The 11,393-nt window shown below is 39.0% G+C and overlaps 2 long non-coding RNA genes across 2 annotated transcripts; both read right to left on the minus strand.

Annotated features, from left to right (window-relative positions):
* Window positions 1-2,066: 2,066 nt before the first annotated feature.
* Window positions 2,067-5,357, minus strand: LOC144785318 (uncharacterized). Its single transcript, XR_013601826.1, has 3 exons — window positions 5,057-5,357; window positions 3,605-3,729; window positions 2,067-2,280 (listed from the first exon to the last, which is right to left on the minus strand). It is a non-coding gene; the product is annotated as an uncharacterized LOC144785318 (long non-coding RNA).
* A 724-nt stretch (window positions 5,358-6,081) lies between these two features.
* Window positions 6,082-11,246, minus strand: LOC144785319 (uncharacterized). The gene is made up of 4 exons (XR_013601827.1): window positions 10,856-11,246; window positions 9,408-9,530; window positions 7,958-8,082; window positions 6,082-6,632 (listed from the first exon to the last, which is right to left on the minus strand). It is a non-coding gene; the product is annotated as an uncharacterized LOC144785319 (long non-coding RNA).
* Window positions 11,247-11,393: the final 147 nt, after the last annotated feature.

An 11,393-nucleotide genomic window follows, 5' to 3' on the forward strand; every position in this document is an offset into this window, starting at 1 on the left:
AGTTCCATGTAGGTGTTTTCATCCTCAAGGTGCAATAAGGCTTGTGAGTTGTAGTAATCTTTGTTCATTCTCCACCTTTATCCGCTTTTTGACAAATGAGTGGCCCTCTAGTAAGAAAGCATCTTGCTTTAGCTTTATGATGTCAGACACCCCTGGACCAATTGTCCTTGTGGAAGCTGACCACACAGGAGGATGAGATATCAGAAGTTATGCAGTAGGTTACTATCTGTATTCATGACTGCCAGCCACGTAGGAGGGGGAATGGTAAAGGAATCTGAAACAGTCAAAGCTCTGTGTCCTTTTTGAAAGTGGGATGGGGGTACAAAGACAGATCATCCTTAACAACAATCCATCTTGAGTATCAGAGCCCAATATATAGAGGGCAGGAGAAGAGGTTAAATGAGCTTCCTTCCGTGAGAATGTAACACTATTTTTTATAAGTGAGATGGTGCATTTCAGCCTCAAAGGCAGCAATTTCCCCGAATGGAACATTGCTATCACCAGGATCTAAAGCAGGTTTTAGTACAGTTCGAGTCAGTCAGTCTTTTATTAACTATCATGACCAACATAATGTGATCCATATTACTTCTTTCTTGACAGAAATTATATTCAGGAACAGGTTTCCACTATAAAGTAGTGAGCACATTCCGTTGCTATGAACATCTTTTTAATGCCTAAAAGAATGATTGGGCGTTTTACTTACCACATAAATTGGTAAAATGATGCACTATGCCAGAAGACTTCCTTTTTTTTTTTTTGCTTCAGTCTTGGCAATTCAGAGAAACTCTGCTGTGAAACACTGCCATGTGCTGGTCATTCAGTATAATCTGCAGATGGAAAAGCCCACTGTTAGTACATTTAATATAAGCAATACAAAAAGTTTTGATTTATATGAAGGGTTACCAGATCTATACTATGGAGTCTGTTTTATTGTGAAAATCAACAGCTCAATAAAAATATGAAATCTCAATTTGTGTTTATAACCTCCCATACTTCTTTGCATTCCCTTGACTCATTTGCTAAAATTTTCTAAACAATTGCAGCACGTTCATTAGGATATAGATCTTTTTGCCAGCCAAGTGGCAGTGCACCATTCTCACTTCCTTTGTTTTAGGATATGGTACACCAGTAGCAATTACGCCAGCTGATAAGTTGGGAGAGGAAGGGTTATGCTACAGTTAACAGGAATAATAGAAACTATGAATAGCATAATTTCCATCTTCTCTTTAGCCAAATCCTACCAGTTCAGCAACAGTGAAGTTGAGACACTTAAGCTCAAACTTTCGTTAATACAAATTTATAAGTCTAAATATAGTCCTAATTTCTTTCATCTTACCATCAACACTTTCAGTTGGGCATCCTGCCTACCCTGCAACTCATATAATTACCAAGATAAATGTATCCTACTCCTTGTTAGGCAACAGAGTGGCTCTCATGTCAGACAACATCTTGCTTTACCTTAATGATGTCAGATGCTACGCAACAGAGTGGCCCTCTAGTCAGAAAGCATCTTGCTTTAGCTTCATGATGTCAGACTGCTAGGCAACAGAATGGCACCACATGTCAGACAACTTCTTGCTTTAGCTTTATGATGTCAGACACCCCTGGACCAATTGTCCTTGTGGAAGCTGACCACACAGGAGGATGAGCTATCAGAAGTTATTCAGTAGGTTACTATCTGTATTCATGACTGCCAGCCACGTAGGAGGGGGAATGGTAAAGGAATCTGAACCAGTCAAAGCTCTGTGTCCTTTTTGAAAGTGGGATGGGGGTACAAAGACAGATTATCCTTAACAACAATCCATCTTGAGTATCAGAGCCCAATATACAGAGGGCAGGAGAAGAGGTTAAATGAGCTTCCTTCCGTGAGAATGTAACACTATTTTTCGTACGTGAGATGGTGCATTTTAGCCTCAAAGGCAGCAAATTCCTCGAATGGAACATTGCTATCACCAGGATCTAAAGCAGGTTTTAGTAGAGTTCGAGTCAGTCAGTCTTTTATTAACTATCATGACCAACATAATGTGATCCATATTACTTCTTTCTTGACAGAAATTATATTCAGGCACAGGTTTCCACTATAAAGTAGTGAGGACATTCCGTTGCTATGAACATCTTTTTAATGCCTAAAAGAATGATTGGGCGTTTTACTTACCACATACATTGGCAAAATGACGCACTATGCCAGAAGACTTCCTTTTTTTTTTTTTTTGCTTCAGTCTTGGCAATTCAGAGAAACTCTGCTGTGAAACACTGCCACTGCTGGTCATTCAGTATAATCTGCAGATGGAAAAGTCCACTGTTAGTACATTTAATATAAGCAATACAAAAAGTTTTGATTTATATAAAGGGTTACCAGATCTATACTATGGAGTCTGTTTTATTGTAAAAATCAACAGCTCAATAAAAAAATCAAATCTCAATTTGTGTTTATAACCTCCCATACTTCTCTGCATTCCCTTGACTCATTTGCTAAAACTCTCTAATAATTGTAGCATGTACATTGGGACATAGATCTTTTTGCCAGCCAAGTGGCAGTGCACCATTCTCACTTCCTTTGTTTTAGGATATGGTACACCAGTAGCAATTAAGCCAGCTGATCAGTTGAGAGAGGAAGGGTTATGCTACAGTTAACAGGAATAATAGAAACTATGAATAGCATAATTTCCATCTTCTCTTTGGCCAAATCCTACCAGTTCAGCAACAGTGAAGTTGAGACTCTTATGCTCAAACTTCCGTTGATACAAATATATAAGTCTAAATATAGTCCTAATTTCTTTCATCTTACCATCAATACTTTCAGATGGGCATCCTGCCTACCCTGCAACTCATATAATTACCAAGATAAATGTATCCTACTCCTTGTTAGGCAACAGAGTGGCTCTGATGTCAGACAACATCTTGCTTTACCTTAATGATGTCAGCTGCTACGCAACAGAGTGGCCCTCTAGTCAGAAAGCATCTTGCTTTAGCTTCATGATGTCAGACTGCTAGGCAACAGAATGGCACCACATGTCAGACAACTTCTTGCTTTAGCTTTATGATGTCAGACACCCCTGGACCAATTGTCCTTGTGGAAGCTGACCACACAGGAGGATGAGCTATCAGAAGTTATTCAGTAGGTTACTATCTGTATTCAAGACTGCCAGCCACGTAGGAGGGGGAATGGTAAAGGAATCTGAACCAGTCAAAGCTCTGTGTCCTTTTTGAAAGTGGGATGGGGGTACAAAGACAGATTATCCTTAACAATCCATCTTGAGTATCAGAGCCCAATATACAGAGGGCAGGAGAAGAGGTTAAATGAGCTTCCTTCCGTGAGAATGTAACACTATTTTTCATACGTGAGATGGTGCATTTTAGCCTCAAAGGCAGCAAATTCCTCGAATGGAACATTGCTATCACCAGGATCTAAAGCAGGTTTTAGTAGAGTTCGAGTCATTCAGTCTTTTATTAACTATCATGACCAACATAATGTGATCCATATTACTTCTTTCTTGACAGAAATTATATTCAGGCACAGGTTTCCACTATAAAGTAGTGAGGACATTCAGTTGCTATGAACATCTTTTTAATGCCTAAAAGAATGATTGGGCGTTTTACTTACCACATAAATTGGCAAAATGACGCACTATGCCAGAAGACTTCCTTTTTTTTTTTTTTTGCTTCAGTCTTGGCAATTCAGAGAAACTCTGCTGTGAAACACTGCCACTGCTGGTCATTCAGTATAATCTGCAGATGGAAAAGTCCACTGTTAGTACATTTAATATAAGCAATACAAAAAGTTTTGATTTATATAAAGGGTTACCAGATCTATACTATGGAGTCTGTTTTATTGTGAAAATCAACAGCTCAATAAAAAAATCAAATCTCAATTTGTGTTTATAACCTCCCATACTTCTTTGCATTCCCTGGACTCATTTGCTAAAACTCTCTAAACAATTGTAGCACGTACATTAGGACATAGATCTTTTTGCCAGCCAAGTGGCAGCGCACCATTCTCACTTCCTTTGTTTTAGGATATGGTACACCAGTAGCAATTAAGCCAGCTGATGAGTTGTGAGAGGAAGGGTTATGCTACAGTTAACAGGAATAATAGAAACTATGAATAGCATAATTTCCATCTTCTCTTTAGCCAAATCCTACCAGTTCAGCAACAGTGAAGTTGAGACACTTAAGCTCAAACTTCCGTTCATACAAATATAAAAGTCTAAATATAGTCCTAATTTCTTTCATCTTACCATCAACACTTTCAGTTGGGCATCCTGCCTACCCTGCAACTCATATAATTACCAAGATAAATGTATCCTACTCCTTGTTGGGCAACAGAGTGGCTCTCATGTCAGACAACATCTTGCTTTACCTTAATGATGTCAGCTGCTACGCAACAGAGTGGCCCTCTAGTCAGAAAGCATCTTGCTTTAGCTTCATGATGTCAGACTGCTAGGCAACAGAATGGCACCACATGTCAGACAACTTCTTGCTTTAGCTTTATGATGTCAGACACCCCTGGACCAATTGTCCTTGTGGAAGCTGACACACAGGAGGATGAGCTATCAGAAGTTATTCAGTAGGTTACTATCTGTATTCATGACAGCCAGCCACGTAGGAGGGGGAATGGTAAAGGAATCTGAACCAGTCAAAGCTCTGTGTCCTTTTTGAAAGTGGGATGGGGTACAAAGACAGATTATCCTTAACAACAATCCATCTTGAGTATCAGAGCCCAATATACAGAGGGCAGGAGAAGAGGTTAAATGACCTTCCTTCCGTGAGAATGTAACACTATTTTTTCATACGTGAGACGGTGCATTTTAGCCTCAAAGGCAGCAAATTCCTCGAATGGAACATTGCTATCACCAGGATCTAAAGCAGGTTTTAGTAGAGTTCGAGTCAGTCAGTCTTTTATTAACTATCATGACCAACATAATGTGATCCATATTACTTCTTTCTTGACAGAAATTATATTCAGGCACAGGTTTCCACTATAAAGTAGTGAGGACATTCAGTTGCTATGAACATCATTTTAATGCCTAAAAGAATGATTGGGCGTTTTACTTACCACATAAATTGGCAAAATGACGCACTATGCCAGAAGACTTCCTTTTTTTTTTTTTTTTTGCTTCAGTCTTGGCAATTCAGAGAAACTCTGCTGTGAAACACTGCCACTGCTGGTCATTCAGTATAATCTGCAGATGGAAAAGTCCACTGTTAGTACATTTAATATAAGCAATACAAAAAGTTTTGATTTATATAAAGGGTTACCAGATCTATACTATGGAGTCTGTTTTATTGTGAAAATCAACAGCTCAATAAAAAAATCAAATCTCAATTTGTGTTTATAACCTCCCATACTTCTTTGCATTCCCTGGACTCATTTGCTAAAACTCTCTAAACAATTGTAGCAGGTACATTAGGACATAGATCTTTTTGCCAGCCAAGTGGCAGCGCACCATTCTCACTTCCTTTGTTTTAGGATATGGTACACCAGTAGCAATTAAGCCAGCTGATGAGTTGTGAGAGGAAGGGTTATGCTACAGTTAACAGGAATAATAGAAACTATGAATAGCATAATTTCCATCTTCTCTTTAGCCAAATCCTACCAGTTCAGCAACAGTGAAGTTGAGACACTTAAGCTCAAACTTCCGTTCATACAAATATAAAAGTCTAAATATAGTCCTAATTTCTTTCATTTTACCATCAACACTTTCAGTTGGGCATCCTGCCTACCCTGCAACTCATATAATTACCAAGATAAATGCATCCTACTCCTTGTTGGGCAACAGAGTGGCTCTCATGTCAGACAACATCTTGCTTTACCTTAATGATGTCAGCTGCTACGCAACAGAGTGGCCCTCTAGTCAGAAAGCATCTTGCTTTAGCTTCATGATGTCAGACTGCTAGGCAACAGAATGGCACCACATGTCAGACAACTTCTTGCTTTAGCTTTATGATGTCAGACACCCCTGGACCAATTGTCCTTGTGGAAGCTGACACACAGGAGGATGAGCTATCAGAAGTTATTCAGTAGGTTACTATCTGTATTCATGACAGCCAGCCACGTAGGAGGGGGAATGGTAAAGGAATCTGAACCAGTCAAAGCTCTGTGTCCTTTTTGAAAGTGGGATGGGGTACAAAGACAGATTATCCTTAACAACAATCCATCTTGAGTATCAGAGCCCAATATACAGAGGGCAGGAGAAGAGGTTAAATGACCTTCCTTCCGTGAGAATGTAACACTATTTTTTCATACGTGAGACGGTGCATTTTAGCCTCAAAGGCAGCAAATTCCTCGAATGGAACATTGCTATCACCAGGATCTAAAGCAGGTTTTAGTAGAGTTCGAGTCAGTCAGTCTTTTATTAACTATCATGACCAACATAATGTGATCCATATTACTTCTTTCTTGACAGAAATTATATTCAGGCACAGGTTTCCACTATAAAGTAGTGAGGACATTCCGTTGCTATGAACATCTTTTTAATGCCTAAAAGAATGATTGGGCGTTTTACTTACCACATAAATTGGAAAAATGATGCACTATGCCAGAAGACTTCCTTTTTTTTTTTTGCTTCAGTTTTGGCAATTCAGAGAAACTCTGCTGTGAAACACTGCCACTGCTGGTCATTCAGTATAATCTGCAGATGGAAAAGTCCACTGTTAGTACATTTAATATAAGCAATACAAAAAGTTTTGATTTATATAAAGGGTTACCAGATCTATACTATGGAGTCTGTTTTATTGTGAAAATCAACAGCTCAATAAAAAAATCAAATCTCAATTTGTGTTTATAACCTCCCATACTTCTTTGCATTCCCTGGACTCATTTGCTAAAACTCTCTAAACAATTGTAGCACGTACATTAGGACATAGATCTTTTTGCCAGCCAAGTGGCAGCGCACCATTCTCACTTCCTTTGTTTTAGGATATGGTACACCAGTAGCAATTAAGCCAGCTGATGAGTTGAGAGAGGAAGGGTTATGCTACAGTTAACAGGAATAATAGAAACTATGAATAGCATAATTTCCATCTTCTCTTTAGCCAAATCCTACCAGTTCAGCAACAGTGAAGTTGAGACACTTAAGCTCAAACTTCCGTTCATACAAATATATAAGTCTAAATATAGTCCTAATTTCTTTCATTTTACCATCAACACTTTCAGTTGGGCATCCTGCCTACCCTGCAACTCATATAATTACCAAGATAAATGTATCCTACTCCTTGTTAGGCAACAGAGTGGCTCTCATGTCAGACAACATCTTGCTTTACCTTAATGATGTCAGCTGCTACGCAACAGAGTGGCCCTCTAGTCAGAAAGCATCTTGCTTTAGCTTCATGATGTCAGACTGCTAGGCAACAGAATGGCACCACATGTCAGACAACTTCTTGCTTTAGCTTTATGATGTCAGACACCCCTGGACCAATTGTCCTTGTGGAAGCTGACCACACAGGAGGATGAGCTATCAGAAGTTATTCAGTAGGTTACTATCTGTATTCATGACTGCCAGCCACGTAGGAGGGGGAATGGTAAATGAATCTGAACCAGTCAAAGCTCTGTGTCCTTTTTGAAAGTGGGATGGGGGTACAAAGACAGATTATCCTTAACAATCCATCTTGAGTATCAGAGCCCAATATACAGAGGGCAGGAGAAGAGGTTAAATGAGCTTCCTTCCGTGAGAATGTAACACTATTTTTCATACGTGAGATGGTGCATTTTAGCCTCAAAGGCAGCAAATTCCTCGAATGGAACATTGCTATCACCAGGATCTAAAGCAGGTTTTAGTAGAGTTCGAGTCAGTCAGTCTTTTATTAACTATCATGACCAACATAATGTGATCCATATTACTTCTTTCTTGACAGAAATTATATTCAGGCACAGGTTTCCACTATAAAGTAGTGAGGACATTCAGTTGCTATGAACATCATTTTAATGCCTAAAAGAATGATTGGGCGTTTTACTTACCACATAAATTGGCAAAATGACGCACTATGCCAGAAGACTTCCTTTTTTTTTTTTTTTGCTTCAGTCTTGGCAATTCAGAGAAACTCTGCTGTGAAACACTGCCACTGCTGGTCATTCAGTATAATCTGCAGATGGAAAAGTCCACTGTTAGTACATTTAATATAAGCAATACAAAAAGTTTTGATTTATATAAAGGGTTACCAGATCTATACTATGGAGTCTGTTTTATTGTGAAAATCAACAGCTCAATAAAAAAATCAAATCTCAATTTGTGTTTATAACCTCCCATACTTCTTTGCATTCCCTGGACTCATTTGCTAAAACTCTCTAAACAATTGTAGCACGTACATTAGGACATAGATCTTTTTGCCAGCCAAGTGGCAGCGCACCATTCTCACTTCCTTTGTTTTAGGATATGGTACACCAGTAGCAATTAAGCCAGCTGATGAGTTGTGAGAGGAAGGGTTATGCTACAGTTAACAGGAATAATAGAAACTATGAATAGCATAATTTCCATCTTCTCTTTAGCCAAATCCTACCAGTTCAGCAACAGTGAAGTTGAGACACTTAAGCTCAAACTTCCGTTCATACAAATATAAAAGTCTAAATATAGTCCTAATTTCTTTCATCTTACCATCAACACTTTCAGTTGGGCATCCTGCCTACCCTGCAACTCATATAATTACCAAGATAAATGTATCCTACTCCTTGTTGGGCAACAGAGTGGCTCTCATGTCAGACAACATCTTGCTTTACCTTAATGATGTCAGCTGCTACGCAACAGAGTGGCCCTCTAGTCAGAAAGCATCTTGCTTTAGCTTCATGATGTCAGACTGCTAGGCAACAGAATGGCACCACATGTCAGACAACTTCTTGCTTTAGCTTTATGATGTCAGACACCCCTGGACCAATTGTCCTTGTGGAAGCTGACCACACAGGAGGATGAGCTATCAGAAGTTATTCAGTAGGTTACTATCTGTATTCAAGACTGCCAGCCACGTAGGAGGGGGAATGGTAAAGGAATCTGAACCAGTCAAAGCTCTGTGTCCTTTTTGAAAGTGGGATGGGGGTACAAAGACAGATTATCCTTAACAATCCATCTTGAGTATCAGAGCCCAATATACAGAGGGCAGGAGAAGAGGTTAAATGAGCTTCCTTCCGTGAGAATGTAACACTATTTTTCATACGTGAGATGGTGCATTTTAGCCTCAAAGGCAGCAAATTCCTCGAATGGAACATTGCTATCACCAGGATCTAAAGCAGGTTTTAGTAGAGTTCGAGTCAGTCAGTCTTTTATTAACTATCATGACCAACATAATGTGATCCATATTACTTCTTTCTTGACAGAAAATATATTCAGGCACAGGTTTCCACTATAAAGTAGTGAGGACATTCAGTTGCTATGAACATCTTTTTAATGCCTAAAAGAATGATTGGGCGTTTTACTTACCACATAAATTGGCAAAATGACGCACTATGCCAGAAGACTTCTTTTTTTTTTTTTTGCTTCAGTCTTGGCAATTCAGAGAAACTCTGCTGTGAAACACTGCCACTGCTGGTCATTCAGTATAATCTGCAGATGGAAAAGTCCACTGTTAGTACATTTAATATAAGCAATACAAAAAGTTTTGATTTATATAAAGGGTTACCAGATCTATACTATGGAGTCTGTTTTATTGTGAAAATCAACAGCTCAATAAAAAAATCAAATCTCAATTTGTGTTTATTACCTCCCATACTTCTTTGCATTCCCTGGACTCATTTGCTAAAACTCTCTAAACAATTGTAGCACGTACATTAGGACATAGATCTTTTTGCCAGCCAAGTGGCAGCGCACCATTCTCACTTCCTTTGTTTTAGGATATGGTACACCAGTAGCAATTAAGCCAGCTGATGAGTTGCGAGAGGAAGGGTTATGCTACAGTTAACAGGAATAATAGAAACTATGAATAGCATAATTTCCATCTTCTCTTTAGCCAAATCCTACCAGTTCAGCAACAGTGAAGTTGAGACACTTAAGCTCAAACTTCCGTTCATACAAATATATAAGTCTAAATATAGTCCTAATTTCTTTCATCTTACCATCAACACTTTCAGTTGGGCATCCTGCCTACCCTGCAACTCATATAATTACCAAGATAAATGTATCCTACTCCTTGTTAGGCAACAGAGTGGCTCTCATGTCAGACAACATCTTGCTTTACCGTAATGATGTCAGCTGCTACGCAACAGAGTGGCCCTCTAGTCAGAAAGCATCTTGCTTTAGCTTCATGATGTCAGACTGCTAGGCAACAGAATGGCACCACATGTCAGACAACTTCTTGCTTTAGCTTTATGATGTCAGACACCCCTGGACCAATTGTCCTTGTGGAAGCTGACCACACAGGAGGATGAGCTATCAGAAGTTATTCAGTAGGTTACTATCTGTATTCAAGACTGCCAGCCTCGTAGGAGGGGGAATGGTAAAGGAATCTGAACCAGTCAAAGCTCTGTGTCCTTTTTGAAAGTGGGATGGGGGTACAAAGACAGATTATCCTTAACAATCCATCTTGAGTATCAGAGCCCAATATACAGAGGGCAGGAGAAGAGGTTAAATGAGCTTCCTTCCGTGAGAATGTAACACTATTTTTCATACGTGAGATGGTGCATTTTAGCCTCAAAGGCAGCAAATTCCTCGAATGGAACATTGCTATCACCAGGATCTAAAGCAGGTTTTAGTAGAGTTCGAGTCAGTCAGTCTTTTATTAACTATCATGACCAACATAATGTGATCCATATTACTTCTTTCTTGACAGAAATTATATTCAGGCACAGGTTTCCACTATAAAGTAGTGAGGACATTCAGTTGCTATGAACATCTTTTTAATGCCTAAAAGAATGATTGGGCGTTTTACTTACCACATAAATTGGCAAAATGACGCACTATGCCAGAAGACTTCCTTTTTTTTTTTTTTGCTTCAGTCTTGGCAATTCAGAGAAACTCTGCTGTGAAACACTGCCACTGCTGGTCATTCAGTATAATCTGCAGATGGAAAAGTCCACTGTTAGTACATTTAATATAAGCAATACAAAAAGTTTTGATTTATATAAAGGGTTACCAGATCTATACTATGGAGTCTGTTTTATTGTGAAAATCAACAGCTCAATAAAAAAATCAAATCTCAATTTGTGTTTATAACCTCCCATACTTCTTTGCATTCCCTGGACTCATTTGCTAAAACTCTCTAAACAATTGTAGCACGTACATTAGGACATAGATCTTTTTGCCAGCCAAGTGGCAGCGCACCATTCTCACTTCCTTTGTTTTAGGATATGGTACACCAGTAGCAATTAAGCCAGCTGATGAGTTGTGAGAGGAAGGGTTATGCTACAGTTAACAGGAATAATAGAAACTATGAATAGCATAATTTCCATCTTCTCTTTAGCCAAATCCTAC

The sequence above is a fragment of the Lissotriton helveticus genome, chromosome 10 (assembly GCF_964261635.1).
Source record: "Lissotriton helveticus chromosome 10, aLisHel1.1, whole genome shotgun sequence".
NCBI lineage: Eukaryota > Metazoa > Chordata > Amphibia > Caudata > Salamandridae > Lissotriton > Lissotriton helveticus.